Genomic DNA, 17,319 nt, shown 5'->3' with positions numbered 1-17,319 from the left:
CTGCTCGAATTTTCCGGAACGCCCCTCGTCATATGAACTAGAATCTGACAAACCGGTTTTGCCAGAGATAGAACATTTGAAAGGGAAAATAGGTGAGGGAGATTTCGAAAAATTGCGGGACATCCTAAATCGGAACGCAGAGGTATTTTCAAAACACAAGGCGGATATCGGTTGCTGTAATTTCGTCGAACACGAAATCGAACTAGAAGAGGGCGCCGTTCCCCATAGGGAAGGCGCAAGGCGAATGACGCCACACAAATCGGAAGCGCGCCGAGCGGAAATAGAAATGTTGCTTGAATACGACATGATAGAACCCTCGAAATTGCCATGGGCTTGAGGGGTAGTAATGGCGAAAAAGAAAGGGGGGCAGCTTAGATTTTGTTGCGACTTTCGTTACTTGAACGCGGTAACGATAAAAGAGTGCGTACCCGATACCGCGAATAGACGAGAGCCTATCTAAGCTTGGTGATGCCAAGTTCTTCACCACATTGGACTTAGGTTCTGCCTTCTGGCAGGTCCCTCTGCGGAAGAAGGACAGAGAGAAAACTGGATTCGCGTGCGAATTGGGATTGTACCAGTAGAAGAGGATGCCCTTCGGCTTGTGCAATGCAACGGCCACTTTTCAAAGACTGATGGCTCAGGCTTTGACGCGAGTGACCAAGAAATACGGGAATCTCGTGATGTGTTACGTGGATGACGTAGTCATAGCGACACCGACCCTGGAAGACCACATTGATAGGCGCGATGAGGTCTTCGGATGCATGAAAAGAGCAGGATTGAAGTGCAAACCATCGAAATAGGAAATCCTTAGGGATTCGATAAAGTACCTGGGAAGAATGGTGGATAGGCATGGTGTGAGGCCAGACCCGGAAGCAGTGGAAGCAGTGTTCACATGGAAAGCTCCCAAAATGGACACACAGCTCCTGAGCTTCCTAGGGTTTGCCAATTACTACCGGGAATTCATAAAAGGATAAGCGGACAAGGTGTACCCGATGCAGAAGCTGATGCGCAACAAGGGGAAAAAGTTCGAATGGAACGATGAGGCACAGGTTGCTTTCGAGAACATAAAGCGGGAACTGTGCCAAGCGCCAGTGCTAGGCATGCCTACAGAAAAGGGCATGTATGTTCTTGACACAGACGCATCGGTAGTGGCCATCTCAGGAATCTTGCATCAATAGCAAGAATGGAACGGAAGAACAGTTCTCCGTCCCATTGCATACGGCAGCAATGTCTTGAGTGACACAGAGATGAAATATGGCGCACCAAAAGCAGAAATGTTTGCTGTAGTCACCTTCGTGGAAAAGTACCGTGCATACTTGGGGAGCGCTCCCTTCAAGTTACGCGTGGACAACAGAGCGTTATCCTGGTTGAGGACCTACTCCATGGATCAGAGTTATATTGGTAGATGGATAGTAAGATTGGATGGCTACCATATGATAATCGAACATAGAATGCGTGATAAACACCAGAATGCTGACAGCCTCAGCAAGAAAACTGAGTTCTATGAAAGATTGGAACAGAAGCAGGCCAATCAGGCGGAAATAAAGGAGGGATTCTCGTTTCTGGACAAAGAAACTTATGAAGCGCTTCCCTTAACGAGATGGTTGGATAAGTCTGGACATCCAATTCCAGGGCATCCTGAGTTACCTGTAGAGAAAGCAGCCGAGATAAAGATCCTACCCAAGGAGGACCCGGTCCCCTTGGAACTGTTGCTGCGCTCGAATCTGGTCCAGCAAGAACTCTCTCGCATGAACATAAACAGCCTCTCATTATTGGATAGAACGGTGCAAGTCACACCGCAAGTGATGCGGATGCTGGGTAGATTGTTAGAAAGAGAAGTGACCAGAGATGACCCCGAGTGGACAGCAGCGATGGCATCGCTAACAGTCAGTGAGAAGGTGAAGATCATGCCGTCCAGACGACAGCACGAAGAGAATGAGAGGGATTGTAGGACAATAGTTCAGCAACTAGTATCCTCAATACCCCACGAGATTTTAACCAGTACTTCTTACGGACAGAAAGAACAGGGGAGCAGCAAGCGAAAGAAAACCGTCACCTTTGTGGACGAGGATAAGGAAGGTGAAAAGGCAGAACAAAACCTGCTGCAAGACTATTTGTCCGGGGAGACGAATGATGAGAAGAACCAGCGATCACAAGATCAACACCCGGGACAAGAAAATTTGTCCGGGGAGTCTGAGATAGATGAAAAAGTTTCAGTTGAGAAACAGGACCTGGGGAACAAGGTTTTGTCCGGGGAGTTCAGATGGATGTGAAAAAGGCACAGACATGATCTGGAGGAGCGTGCAGTCTCCAGCACAACCTCTTCGACGGATGACGATCCCCGAAACTCAGGAATGGACACCTATTCAGACAGGAACTCGAACTCGGGATCAGAACTGTCAGAACTAGCGATACACATACTACTAGTGGAAACTCGGGCAAGGGACCTGGACAGAGAGGTGTACCAGGATCCTGACAGCGATCGCTACCTTATACCAAGCGAAAGAGTCTTTGACAACGCAGCGGATGACTTGGAGACAATAGCGGTATCGAAGCGTTCGATAAGTCTGTTGCCGCAGAAAAAGGTAGTCAGGACTGATCTTCAGCCGTTTAAACAAGAAACACAGCCGTTGGCGAAGGTTTGGTGCGTTAAGATGGAAGAAGACACACACCAGCCCATTGAGCTGAATAGTCAGATGAGGGTCATGAAGACGTACTTGAAGGCGAGATACAGACTCTCGGATCTTCTAAGGGCGCAGAGAAATGATCGCATGACATGCAACCTGAAAAGGTGGATCGAGAATGGTTCTCCGGATAAAGGAGATCTCGAGGAAGATAGTTGTCGCATCCTGAGACAGTACTTCATGCAGAAGGAAGGGAGGCTATATTTGAACAAGGACGGGATTGTGGCTTGCAAAAGAAGGGAGGAAGACAGAATCCTGTACAAGTATAACGCGATAGTGTTACCGCAACTCTATCAGACAGAGCTATTATTCAGGTCACATGATGAGATGGGCCATCAGGGGATCGACAAGGTATATCAGAGGATCCTGAAGCGCTTTGAGTGGCCTGGGATGAAAAAGGCATGCGAGATGTGGGTAACAGCATGTCTGTCATGCCAACAGGTCAAGGATCCAAGGAAGTTGCGGTTTCCTTTACAATCGATCGAGTCGTCTGAATTCAACGAGGTGGTGCAGATAGATCACCAAAAGATATGCATGACAGACAATGGTTATAATCAGGTGCTGGTCATGATAGATCATTTTACGAAGTATGCAGAGGCCGTGCCCTGCATAACTGCCTCGGCGGAAGAGACATGCGACCACCTGATCAATACGTGGATAGCAAGACATGGTTGTCCGATGACGTTTCAATCGGATAATGGAACAGCTTTCGTAGGCGAGCTTACGAAAGAGCTTATGAGACGCTCACAGGTCGCTCAGGCTCACTCCACGACATACAACCCTCAGACGAATGGCTTAGTGGAAAGACAGAATAGGACGTTAGTGTCGATGCTGAGAGTATATTGTTCCAGGTACATGACCGATTGGGACAGATATCTTCCACAGGTGATGGGAGCATATAACAGCACGCAACACTACACCACCGGAGGCAGTCCACACATGATGCTAACTGGACACGAAAAGTCTTTACCCTTAACATTCTTCTACCCAGAGTATGAGGGAAAGAAAACGTCCCCACAGGTCTACGTGAGGGATGTGATCAGACGCCAACAGGAGTTGAACGATTTGTGTAGACGAAATACTCAGCAAGCACAGGCAAGGCAGAGGAAAAGATTCGACAAGAAAGCAGCTGGTGCAAAGGCTTACTCGGTGGTGGGAGACTACGTATGGGTATTTCAGAACGTTATACCACCGAAAGGGACAAAAAAGCTCCTAAAAAATGGAGGGGACCCTTCATGATTACAGAGGTGCACCAGGAGGGACGCTTTTATAGACTGAGTACTGGCCGAGCCGGCCACTACGAGAACATCAAGCCACACAATCCATCGAAAAAAGACTGGTGTATACCTGCAGACATGGAAGAAGGGGATTATCTAATGATGGATCCTGCTTGTGAGGTCAATGAAAAGGGCACCAGGGAGAAGAACGATGGAAACGAAGTCGTAGAGGAAGGTACGGATAAACCGCTGGACCTGGATCCAAACGAGGAGATCGAAGCGGACGATGAAACCTTACCCTACGCAGAGGAAGATTGGCAGGATCCCGAACAGACAGAAGTTCCCAAGAACTTGGAACCGGATCTTACGTTCACGATACAGACTCGTCAGAAGGACGGGACGAGACCAAGAAAGAAGTACAATCCTTACGGTGACGACTTTGTAGTGGATAGGATAGATCTGAAGAAGATAGTGGAGGAAGTAGTGGGTCTAGAGGAAATAACTGTGTCACAAGACATTGACATAGTCGATGATCACGACGATGAGTGGGTTGACGACTGGTCGAAACCCGAGGTAGAATTCGACGACGAGCAACAGCAGTCATATGAACAAGACTTGACGAACCTGCGTGTCTTAGAGTGGCTGAATGAAACGACCTCGGATCCTGAGGAGACCATCGTCACGATTCAAGACGTAGATCGTGAAAGCATGAAATACATCAAGACTGAACGAGATGATCCTTCCTGCGCTGCCCAGGAAGGACAACTACTCATTCCAGCTTCTAACCTTGACTTGATACCCGGTGTGCGATCGACGGGGACGTCGATGGATATTTTTGTCCGGGGAGTGGGGGTAGGACTTACCCACACTGAAAACTTGATAGTATAAAAATTAAGAGTAGCAAGAGAAACAGGAGACTTAGAAGCAGAAACAGGCGAAGAACCTAAGAAACCTGACACAGGCAGGGTATTTGAGTCATATTTTAACTTACCAAATGAATATTCAAGTAACACAATACTAACAGACAGTGATTTCCTACTCACAAATAGAACATGTGCGATAGCAATCACAGCAGACATGAATTTTAGGACAGCGTTAGCGGCAGACTTTAGGAGAGAATACAAAAACGTGGAATTCCTTTGGAAGCAAAGACCAGGGATAGGGGGCGTAGCGGCCTTACCTCCGGCGGCGTCGCAGATACCGGGAAAATACCTATGCTTCTTGGTAACGAGAGCGACGGAGAAGCAGCACGTGGACCCAGAGAACCTAGTCTTGTCCTTGACGAGGCTGAGGGACTTCCTCGTGGAAATGGACGTGAAAGAGCTCTCGCTTCCAAAGTACGATCCAAACAAAGGAAGACTGCATCCTCGGGAATTGTACGCGCTTGTACACGTGATATTCTCTGATACGAACATACAAGTATATCGACATAAGAAATATTACTTAAGTATAGGCTGAGTGACGTGCGAGAGGGTGTTAGGCCAAAGACTGAGTTGTATGTAATATGTGTTATGTTATGTTATGTTATGTTATGTGTTAGGTGATTAAGATCATGGGTAAGTAGGGGTTAGTGACCATGAACAACTGAATGACGATCTTAGGAATAGATCCAAAGTTTGGACTGTCCAATCTGAGGTCGAATTCCAAAATTTTAGAGACCGATTGATTTCAATAAATTTTAGGATAAATATCTATTTATCTGGACTGTTTTTAAGCAAATTTTAACGATACATGTTGAGGTGAGACTGACAAGTCTGATATTTGTGACTTCTTTTCTAGATCCTGATTGATCATTTAATTACTCACTGGAGTCAAAACCTTGGAATCGAATCGAATCAAATCAAATCTGAAGAATAGTATGGACAACTTCAACTTGGATGAATTGATGGACCTGGCAGAGGCATATGTGGGACCGATGGTAGATGCGATCTATCGTCGGCTGATCGATCGAGACTTCGCTCTGGAGGACCCAGAGGTAGTCATGTTGCTGACCGCCCTGATCAACATCTTGGGGCATGACAACCGTGGGGACCGCCCCACGGAAGTCCTGTTGATGGCAGCATATGGAGAAAGGGGAGTACTAGACCGCCCGAACATGAGAATGATGAGGTGGAGAAACGGGGCTCTCTCAGGGAGTGACTTGGCGAATGAGCCTGGATTGGGAAGTTCTAGGACTTACCAACCAGGTGAGATGCCTATGCCCTCCAAGCCCAAACCTGGGCTGACGAGAATGCATCAGGAGATGAACAGCGAGGCGGCCTCGTCTGGTTCACCACTGAGAGCAGCTGTGCCACCAAAAAGGGCGAAAGTAGGACAGAAGGTTCAGACGAACCAAACCATGCAAGATCTGGATGAGATGAACGATGAACTGAAAAGTACGAAGAAGGAGCTGGACGAGATGACCAAAAGTATGCTCCAGATGGAGGAAGATCGAGACATATGGAGAAATTAGTTTGAAGACTGCAACAAAAAGCAAGAAATTGAGCGCTTGAGGCAGGACTACAAAGAGCGATCGGGACAGATGGCGTTGACAACGGCCGTGGAGAAAGTGATACCTGCAAGGGATATTCCTCGTGGGCAGTCCCCGATGGAGCTCTTGACGCCTCGAGAAATGAGTCAAACAACGGAGACACGGCTCCCAGCAGAGACAAATCGAGTAACAATCCCGGATCCTAGTGACACCTTGGGTGACCCCGTCGTGGAACAGACAGTGAGGAAGCTAATAGAGACAGCTGGACGACTGGTCGCTAACAAAAATGCGCCAGGTTCCGGGGTGACTGCACCCTATGGAACGATTGACGACACGGGCAGAGTACGACTCTCCCAGACCGTGATCAGACAAGCGATAAGTGACGTGACACATTTCATGGGGAGCTCAAGGGCCCCAGAGAGAAGAATACGGAAGATGCCAGCGAAGACAGTGTCTCGCATAATAGACGTGCAAAAGAATAATCAATTGAAATATAATTTCACGGGAGTTCCGGAGACAGATCCGAGGGCCTGCTTCAATCGAGCGACTTGGAGACCGGCAGTAAATCTGCAGCAACCACCACTCGGGACATCTCATCTGATACTGGGAGACAGCTTGGTCAGAGTGCTGTCGAGTTTGAGGACTTCGTGGGTCACCACGGTGATGGCCTTTGGAGGCGCGACGATAGCCCAGTTATATCGAATGGTGGAACTGATGAATCCAGGGAGGATCCCCAATGTGATGATCTTAGTTGGGCCGAATGACATCTCCAGAGGTTCAGATGAGCAGGAAGCACTATGGGAGTCAATGATGGTGTGTTTGTTTACTACCCTCTGGCAGAAATTCAATTGCGCGGTACTGACCGTTTGCACTGTGCCAATGAATACGAGAAGCCTGACAGCATCAGGAAGAAGGCACAACGAGGGAGTCGTCAGGTGGAATAACATCTTGAGGAACCTCGCAAGTCGGAACGCCGGAAGAATGATCCTCATGGACATCGAACATGAGTTGAGAGCTATGGATCAGGCCAGAATGACCACGGACGGCATCCACTTCGACACTATCGAAGGACAAGCTTGGTTGAATCGAGTATTCCAGGAGCGGTTAGACGAACTAGAAGCGGAACTCTTTGACACAGGAGTGCTGAAGGAAGAAGGAGCAGCGAGTGACGCGGTGATTACCACCTTTGTGCCTCCTAGCCTGGAAACACGCTTGGGTACGGTCCCGGCCGTCACTAACTACAGGCAACAAAGCTCCAGCGAACCAGGTCAAAGGACAGACGTACAGGATCGATTGGGAGAAGCACAGATGAGGAGGACTATCCATCCTAGGAGAAGGATAGGACCTGTCAACCCGATCGAAGAGACAGCCGGCACGTCTAGATCGGACACTAGATCGGAGACGACAAGTACCAGTCGAGAGGAGAGACGTCCGGGCAGAGGCTCGTTGATGTGGTCAAGACCCATACCGTCTCTCTGGCATGTATATAAAGACGAGCTGATGAAAGGAGGATGCTGAATGGAAAGACGCTATCCGTCAGCAGACTGTGCTCGATTACCGGCGTAGACTGGTTGATAGCCGCTAGCATAAATTTCAGCTCCACGACGGCCTTGAGATTTGCTGACCTAGAGGGACTGCCCTCTAACAACACAATGGGACCAGTGAATGCAAGACCATTGCAGGACGTGAGGTTGAATCATGATGAGGGGAATCGTGAAGAGAGACCAGGAAGATTCCTGACGACGAGAGCGCCGATTGGACAACACGTGAAGATATTCAGGCAGCTGACGACACCCCCTGGTCATGTGAAGGAGAGAATATACCCAAAACTAGTGAATCAAGATGGTGATGCCCAAAGATACGGCTGATTGAAAGCGATAAAAAAAGATGAGACCATCTTCGCCGCCTATGACAAAGCAGAAATGAGGAAGGCCAAGATTATGATAGTAGCGAATTCAGAGTTCGTGTACACCTCCAAGTCTCTGTTTTGGCCGGACGTCATAATGTTGGCAGTGGTCGACCTGGACCTACTGCAATCGATAACTCTGGCTATAGGGGTACAAAGGCAGACGGACATGAACCCAATTACGATCGTGTCGCTGGCATCAACGACCATCTACACAGTAGAGGTTTTCTGAGCAGACTCAGAGATCCTACAACGGCAGAGAACGCTGTATGGCCAGCGATAAAAGATATCCTTGAGTCGATGGGTGAAGTGGTGGATGCGGCGAAGGAGGGGTCATTCACCAAAGTGACACCGAGAATAGTATTCGCGTTGCCTCCGGGATATGCACATCTTCCGGATGGACTGAAATTTGTGTATGCGATTGTGACCTTACTTTCGGAAGGAAAATATGATGTGATCATTTCAGCCCCGAATCGCATGATAGAGATGGAGAACCTGAGGCCACTCAAGGCTGAACTGCCTGCAGTGTGGTCAGATATCTCAAGCGCGATGAGAGGATTCAAGGACCATGCGCTACACATGTTAGTATTGGACGAGGTGCTGGGGTTGGAACTGTCCAATTTCAGTCGACAGCTCAAAATGAAACCAGGAGTAGACGACGACCATCGAGTGATCGCGGCGATGTCCAACGACTTATGGTTCCGAGCAATGGAAGTGGCAGGTGAAGACACAAGAAGGAAAAATTCACTAGAGACGAGAGCTCATTTGGAGGCGATAGTTTTGAGAACCAAGCCGGAAGCCCACCAGTGGCTACACCTGAACCCTAGAGTAGCGGCATTGGGTGCAGACGCTTTTGAGCAAGGCCCCGTGATGATCACAAAGATACATGCCTACTTGTTGAAGGAGGTGAACCTGGCGGAAAATGCCGGGGAAAAGACCGCTGAATTTGTGAACAGAATGTGTCAGATTACTCTGGAAACCTTCTGGACCCAGGAAGTGAAGGGACAGGAGGGCTTTGAACGGACAGACAGCATGCTGGAAGGGTTGGGAGCCGGATGGACCGCGTCCTTCTTGGCAAAAGTTTACCCGAAAGTCTCGCACTACTTGATAAAAGAATTCCTCCAAGCAGTAGTGGAAGTGTCAATAGTGGAACTAATAGCCTTGTTTGTGACATTTGGAGCAGAGAGTTTCGTGAAAGGACCGGCGGTACTGCTCACCGATGGAATCCAGAACCTGCGGCTAGATGGACTTCTGACATTGATTGCAATTACCCACGGAAACTTGGGAGGACTGATGAAACTGACACGTTGTCCAGAGCAGATGAGAGAGAGAGAGTGAGGAACTTGGATATGAAGAAATCCACGGACTCGTGGAACAAGATAAGAGACCTGAGACACACTCTTATCCAGTATCTCTTACAACAAAATCGCTTTGGAACGGGAGAAGACGAGACGATAGAAAGAGAGGAAGATGTGAGAAGACATGTTGGAGACATGCCGCTGTTAACCGATCTGAGCTTGGCTATGAGAATCGATCCCTTGGCGCTGATCAGAGGAGTCACGGAGTTTGTGACGGTGATCTATGGATCAGCAGTCACGTTTGCGTTCCCTGACGTTAAAGTGGAAGCATATAGGAGAAGGTGCTGCACCTGAACCTCATATCAGCAGTGGACGGTAGTACACTGAACTGGTGTGAGCAGCACACATTGCGGGAGCTCATGAGTGAAGATCTGTTATTCACGAAAATATCGGAGCCAGAGATGACAATCATCAATTTTGACGATCACTTCCGTGATCGCATGGGAGAAGTAGAAAGAGGACACATTGAAGTGTTTCCGAAGCTTTGGAATCTGAGACCCTATGATAAAACGAATGGTGAAATAACCAGAGTGCCTCGTCTCACTGCAGCTTATCATAAAGTGAGAGAAGAGATGAAGGACTGGGGTGATTACAAGAAGCTGCCGGAGGCAATCCCTGAATTCCCTCTGATAAGAAGGATGTTGCTCGGAGCAGTCTCCGTGGTACAAACTCTTAGATTGAGAGCATTCGAAACCAATGAAAGGAGAGTAGGGAATTTCGTGGGAGTGATGGATCCATACTTTGTAGGTAGAAAAACCGCCGTGTTACAATACACACGATTTGCATATACGGATCAAGCAACGAGAAAACGAATAAGCAACGCCGCGACTCCCAAGCCTGGAATATTCGACGAGGAATGGACGGGATTAGGCTTAGCTCCGATGAGGATGAGAGGCAGGACCGAACTGCCTGAAGCCTCATTAATCCTGACTAGTGTGAAACAGGAGATGAAAGTGGGAGGAATATTGCAGACGAGAACCTTCCTAGCACCCTTCGGCTGTGAGGAAATCAAAGTGGTCCATGGAGAAGAGGAAGATAGATCGGCCGGTACATTGCTCATACCGAGATTCCCGGAAGAAGCCGACAATGATGAACAAGGACCCTCGAGCTCGAACAAGGATAAGTCAGAAGGAGATGACGGACAGGGAGGAAGCCGTCAAACCGAAGAACCCATGCAACAAGATCAAGCTGGTGGGGAAGACGACAGGGCATCGACGGGAGGAACATCCAGCCTGGATTTCAATATCTTCAGTGATCTTGAGAACAATGCAGATACGTTGGAAACGACTGAGCCAGCGGATGAGGGCATCTCGACACTGGAGCTTCCGTCAGCCTTTATGGAAATGAAACGGAATTTGCCGAAGAGCAGCTCTCCTGGCAATTCAAGAAATAACGACCAGAGAATCCTTATGGAATCACCTAGGAGGAGAAGAATAGAGGCCTCGGCCAGAGTACCTTTCTTGGGAACGCTGCCCGAAGAAGAATGGGAAGTACATCATCGAGACCACGAGAGTAGGACGGGATGCAAATTGGACAGAGTGGCGTTCATGGAAGAAGTCTGGACAGTGGTTCAGAGCTATGGGACCCAGTCCATTCTGAAAACGGGTCTCAACCAACCCTTGATGAGGGAAGTCCTTGACAAGCTTGATGATTGTGAAGGTAGACTGAGTGAGTTGTTGATCGACTCGGCCACTGATGAAAGTGAAGCGAATTCTCCCATCAAGATGACACCGCAGGACGATAAAGGAGAGGTGGTGTATCTGTCAAGAACCAGGAGAGGGAAGATGCGATCAAAGTTGGTGATTGATAAAATCAATGCGATGAAAATGAAGTTAGGCAGCAGAGTGATGCCGAGGAGAGTCGGAAAGACGAAGGTGGATTCGGCGATATCGATGAAAGCTGTTAACTCAGCGAAAAGGAAACGAGTCGAGGAGGTCATGGATTTGGGGCAAGGTGATTATCAACTGCCTGGCACAAATAAAATGTTAACTGATATAGCGATGGTGCCACCCATTCTCATGGCGGGGATAAAGTCAACAGTTATAAATCCAAAAGGAGTGACCGCACTCTGACTGGAGCAACCTTAGAAATGGAAATACTCAGCCAATGTGGGGAGAGCGAAATGAAAGACTTTAAGTGATCTTCCATGAATCACGGAAAGGGAAGTGTCGCAGGACAACTAATACCAGTGGAATATAACCGACTAACAGTGTCAGAGACTGTGTCGATAGATGAACCCACCGGTGGATACATGGAGATGTTAGATTACCGAAACTCGGCTAGAGGGTATATGATGGCCCTGGAAGACGAAAAAGCCATGGAGGGTTATCTGGAAACGATGTTGCAAGGCGCCACCCTCAAGCAGAAGGCGTACGGGACTTTAGCGTCGTCTGACATACAGGCAGAAACGATGGAGCAGTTGGTGAGTCTTCCATGGAAAGCAGTAGTATTAAGGTATTTCGAAGAAGAAATGAGGACTACGCCAAGAGTACATGCTCTCGTGGCAGTACCTTACGTAAGAACAGAGTTACAACTCAGGTTCGCCTGGTGCACGATGGGACTGACTCGCGAAGAATATGATTCAGAAGAAAGGAAGAGGTCAAAAGAGGAGAAGGTTTTCCTTATGACGAACCTGAGGGATCTGATAGTCCAATAGGGAGCAGCAGTAGCGTGTGTGAAGCGGAGAGACGCTCTCTGTTTCATCCGATTTCTGATAGAGCAGATTTCAGTAACTGCATTAAACACTTGTGTTAAGATGTTGAGGGAAGGCGATGAGCGAGCGAAAGCCTTATTCTTGCTAGCATTGCTGGATATGCAGCAAAGTAAACCGATGAGGGTGAACATGAAAGAACCCGAGGAATTAGAACCCATGAAAAAAATAGACGAAATCAGGAGATTCTCAAACAAGGAGCTGAGACTCGCTAAAGAATCTATGGGGGCACTGCCGAAGTCCAGTGAATACTGTGGACCGATCAAGAAGAAATTGTATAGCTACGTATCAGGGATCATAGGGATAGCGTACAACCCTTTCCTGAGTGAAGATTGCTTCTTCGATTACGAGCAGGCGGTGTTGCTAAGATTCTGGACGTCCAGAATTGTAACAATTAAAAGCGTTAACAATCCACAGGCCAAATTGAGACTGATCTTGGAAGAAGAGGTGACTGCACCTTCCGTACCAAAATCCGACAAAAGAGTGGATTTTGGTTTGGAATTCTCAGATGAATTACTGAGAACGAGCTTGATGGCAGTGTGGGAAATGATGAGGCCATCATGGTGTCCTAGTCCCAACGCTGACTCAATATTGCGAGCGACACAAGACGTGCAGTGGGAACTGAATGCAGACTATAACCTGCGTGACCTCAACATCATATATAATGTGATGATAACGGCCTCTGGGAGCAACGGAGAAGATAAAGTGGAGTTGCCTGGCTGGGGACCAGAAGACTGGGTCAAACCTGGTAGCTGTCTGGCGGAAGTCTGTGGACTAGAGGGTCACGTTTGTGGAGATCTGGACTGTGTGAAGACCCTGGAGAAACAACACAAACAATTGACGGTATTGTTTGGAAACGTAGTGATGAAAGCAAGAACAGAAACGGAACTGATAGCAGATTGCCATGGAGGAACCGAGGTGAATCTAGTGACTGCACTAGGATTCTACAGCATGTTTGGTTCTTTAGAGTCACTATTGAATCTAGAACAGAAACATGAGATGGTCACAGCCATCAGTGTAGAAGTATTCCCAGGAGTTCTGCAGACTGAGCAGAAATACATAGGAAAATGGAGGGAAGCAATCGAGACGGAAATGATCATCAGACACAGTGAGACTTATTGTAGACCATCAGGAGCACGATATTTGGTGGGTTCAACATTGGCTCCAATGTGCAAGAGCAGATACCCTGTACATTTCGTAGCTGTGGACGTAAAGAGTACGAGAACGATCGTGGATCAAGCCTTCTCAGTGCCGAAGTGCGTGAGACTGGCGAGAATATCCGAGAAATCTTACGAGTTGCTATGTAAGATATTCTCAGCAGTTCCAGAGAGAACCAAGGAAGAGTTGGAGTCAATACTAGGAAAGAAGTTCATGGGATATGTGAGCGGGAACTTGAGTGACTTTGAGAGACAGAAACAGAGAGGATCAACTATCACAGATTACAATGCAGTAGATGACAATGATGAAGTCCACCGAGTGATGATGGAAGTGGAACCATTACTGGAAGCTTCGGGAAAACGTAATTGGAGGAGCATCATGTTGACACATGACGAGTTTCCTTGCCACTGCTTGCTGCAGACTTGGTGGTATCCCAAGCGTAGTAATCTGATGTTGATCTGGGACTCTGGAGAGCTGCTCTCCATGGGTTTACCAGATTCATCACAGCCCATAACAATGGTGATAGTGGGAGTTATGATGGCGATACGATGGCTGGAGGCTCATGTGAGAGAAAATAATAGACAGGAGGCACCGACGAGAGAACAGTTGCGGAAATTAGATTGTCTAAAAGATTTAGATCTTTTTGAGACAATGTGCAAAATTCTAAACATTCCGATGGACGTGAAGAAGATATGGGCAAGAAAACGATTGATGCCATGGTTCAGAGCTAACATGACTGCATGGTTGTACGAATATGCGAAAAAGCATATGTCGAAGCACGGCAGGGTGCACTGTGAATATCAGCTGGACATTGGAGCAGGAGCTTTCAATCGAGCTCTCGTGACTCATCGGAATGCAGTGACCACCGGCGTGAAAAGAATTTCCAGGACGAGTGAACGTAGTGGAAAGGAGAAGGCAGAGATGTTAAAGGAAGATTTGGAGAGAAACGTGACGTTGTGTCTCCACAACAGCTTCTGCAGGAACAGAGAATCTAACGTGGATCCCCTACCTTGTTGCAAACAGAGGGTAGAAGAGCAGAAGTGTTGGAGGACGGCTTCCAACAGCGTCAAGATAGCTAACGACGTGTTGCAGGATACAGAAACTGAGAGTGCAGAGTCATTATCACAGGAGGAAGAAATGGAACATTGACGAATGACCGAAAAACAAGATGCAAAAAGAGACGAAATTAGAAAAATTTAGAAGTTTTAGAACTTCTGAACGACGGAAAAAGAAGAAAACAAAGGAGTGATGAAGAAAAAGTTAAAACTCAGAATTGTTTTATGTGTGTGAAAAAACTCAAGTGAGAAACCAGGCAACCAAGTTGTAATTGAAAACTCAAACATTTAGTTGAGTTTTGAAATTTTTGCATTTATAAATTTGCATTTTGATTTTAGTTGAGTGGCTTTAGAGACGCTCACTTACTATTTATTTAGAAAGGCTTAAGTAAAGGAGTATATTTAAATATTCCAGCCTACATGACTGTTTTTAATCAGCTAGGAGAACTGATCACTTTGTGGTGACGTGAAAGGCTTGGGTAATCTCTCGAAGTGGGAGATTGTTTCATTGTTCTTTCTAACCACAGAGTTCCTTAGTTTTAATATTCAGGACAATAACACGCAAGATTTCCGAAGGGAAAAAGCATAGTAGGATAATTTTAGCTTGTTGGTTGGCAGGACTGTCCTGCAAACCAACACCTTTTTAATCTAGGAGAAAAAGTTTTAATCGGGACATTGACATTGGAAGTCAGAAAATATGTTTTATCTTAGGTCATATCCTCAATGTGCAGATTAATGAAAGAATTTGAAGGCTATAGTGATGTGGTATGATGCCATTTATATTCTGCAGTGAGTCGATGTGACGTGGATAAGAGTAATTTCGTGCATTTTGTAAATTCTGTTCGATGACACTGTATCTATTTTACGAACATTGCGTGATTCAATGAGGATATTGACCGGACTGTCCGGGGAGTATGTGACATTCGACCAGAATGGACAAAAAGCAATTTCTGCAGATTTCGAGTTTTTAGCGGTGAACCTTCCGAGTTAGTGATTTTGAAGGATTAACGACGTTATTCGGATGATTAGTAGAACGGTGAAGGTCAAGATATTCTAGTATTTTGAAATTTTAAATTTTCGAAGTGATGACGTAACATTTCTGAGAAACGTCAGAAACGGCCATTTTGGCAGAAAAGCTGAAAAGCAACAGAACAACGTTAGTAGCGATTGCGAGAAGAACGGAAATTGTGGTTAAGAAACGACAACGAATCACGGAGTTGACCGAGAACGTTTCGAGTTGCAACTATTGTGTCGCTACAATAGTTGCAAGGCCGTTGCGAACAACGGTGAAGGATGGAAGACAGCCTTCCGGGTTTTGGAGAAGTCAAGTTTAACGTGCTTGATCCAGTGGATTCAAGAATCCGGAAGGGTTTCGGGACTGAAACTTTTATCCGTTTACATAAACTTTTAGCTTCCTGTCATGTCCTGATTTGAATTTAATTAACAACTGGATTCATTTTGATAAGGATGTGAAGCTAGGAGTTGGGGGAAAGGGTTGATCCATCTTCGATGGAAATGATGATTTTATCTACTGAGCAAAAACAATAATAATTGAATAAATAGTAGTAGCCCTGTTTTTAGGAGTGACCTCGTGGTCTGGGATACTGAGACCCAGCCATGAGCTCACTATTTCTGCATGTAATTAAGTTAATTTGAGTGTTTTGACCGAAGCCGAAAGCAGTAACGTTTTTTGTCGACCCGATGTTAGAAAAGACCACCGAAAGTACTGGCTTGGTAGAGACGGTGAAAAGCATATAAAGCTTCGTTTAGACGTTAGCCAGTCGTCTTAGGACTTAGTTTTATTTTCCGTCGATATGTATCTTCCGGGCGACTGATACAATTGAAAGGCAGTAGGATGTAGTATGATGCCATTTGTGACACGTATTGAGTTGAGGTGGAGTAGATAGATTTCATTTTTTAATGCGATTTGTAAGGTTGATTATAGAGAACTGGAACACTACTTGACGATAACCCGATGTTCTGCGATCAATAGGGACATTGATGGGGACTGTCCGGAAAGTATGTGCCATTCTGCCAGACTGGCACAGCGCAACCTTCTGGCGAAACACGAATAAACGATTAAAGGCCTTAACGACGAAAAAGTGCTGCGAAGGAGGGTAGAAATATTCTAGAAATTTCTATTTTCAAAATTTCGATTGTCGAACGGATCTTTCTCAGAACTACAATAAAAACGGCCATTTTGACTGAAAAAGTCAGAACAGCAGCAAATATATTGAAAAACAGTCGCACGATAACGATAAAAACACGAAGCCTCTTATCGTGACGATCACCCACGATAAGACCCTTAGCAGAAGAAAATAGTGAGAAGGGAGGCTTCAGTGGGGAAGCAGTGGAGAGCAGTACCCTCCCGTACCACGAATTGAGAGTAATAACGACGCTGTTTTACAAGCGTAAATGTTTTCAGTGTAAATGTGGCTATGTTGCATCACCAGACGGTAGGCACCCTTTAGTCTGTCCCAAAATTAAGCACAGGTTCACGCGACACAACAACTGCAACATAATTATTAAGGAATCCCTAAGAACAGCAGGCTTCAGTTCCACCTTAGAGCCGATCGGACTCCTTCGGTCTGACGGCCAGATGGCCTCACTTTGACATCGTGGCAGCGAGGATGCACGCTTGCTTGGGACTTCACCTGCGTTTCACGGCTGGCCAGCCCAAATATGCGTTTGGGAGTGTTGCCAGGTTCAAATGCCGCATCCCAGGCAGAAATCCGTAAGAAGAACCATTATTCCGATCTAC

At 46.7% G+C, this 17,319-nt stretch overlaps 1 protein-coding gene across 3 annotated transcripts in view; it reads right to left on the bottom strand.

Moving 5' to 3' along the window:
* LOC134845429 (dynein regulatory complex subunit 2-like) overlaps positions 1-17,319 on the bottom strand; it is a 442,061-nt gene that overhangs the window by 98,389 nt on the left and 326,353 nt on the right. The window lies entirely within an intron of this gene.

The sequence above is a fragment of the Symsagittifera roscoffensis genome, chromosome 1 (genome assembly GCF_963678635.1).
Source record: "Symsagittifera roscoffensis chromosome 1, txSymRosc1.1, whole genome shotgun sequence".
NCBI lineage: Eukaryota > Metazoa > Xenacoelomorpha > Acoela > Convolutidae > Symsagittifera > Symsagittifera roscoffensis.
This window is presented reverse-complemented; position numbering and strand designations above follow the sequence as displayed.